Source organism: Atta cephalotes (genome assembly GCF_000143395.1).
Source record: "Atta cephalotes unplaced genomic scaffold scaffold00038, whole genome shotgun sequence".
Taxonomy (NCBI): Eukaryota; Metazoa; Arthropoda; class Insecta; order Hymenoptera; family Formicidae; genus Atta; species Atta cephalotes.
Window position 1 is genome coordinate 319,137 of NW_012130102.1, and position 496 is coordinate 319,632.

Here is a 496-nt window from a genome sequence, read left to right on the forward strand (position 1 = left end):
ACACACACACACACACACACACACACACACAATATGCATAATATACATATATATATATATATATATATATATATATATATATAATAATAATATAAATCCTTATATTATTTTATTTGTTCATATTTATCTATTTGTTTCTTAAACATAGTCTAAGAATAAAAATTGTGAAAATATACTCATTATATTTAATATTAATATTAATATTAATATTTAAAATAAATACAACACATATAGGCTATAGATCTGATTCATGCTGACACGTTCATGAGCATTATTTGTCTTTTTGTTCAACATTTGACAAACAACAAGGATGAAACAATTTTTAAGCATTGTGAGCGTGAATAGGATCGCGGCCATAGTAAATTCTATTGATATCTATTAATTGTAACTATAATTAAATTTAAACTTTAAAGAGTATGTACTCATATTTTAAATACCTAAATATTGTTCTTCTCTAAATATCATTCTGTAATAAAAAATTTGATAAAATCAAATC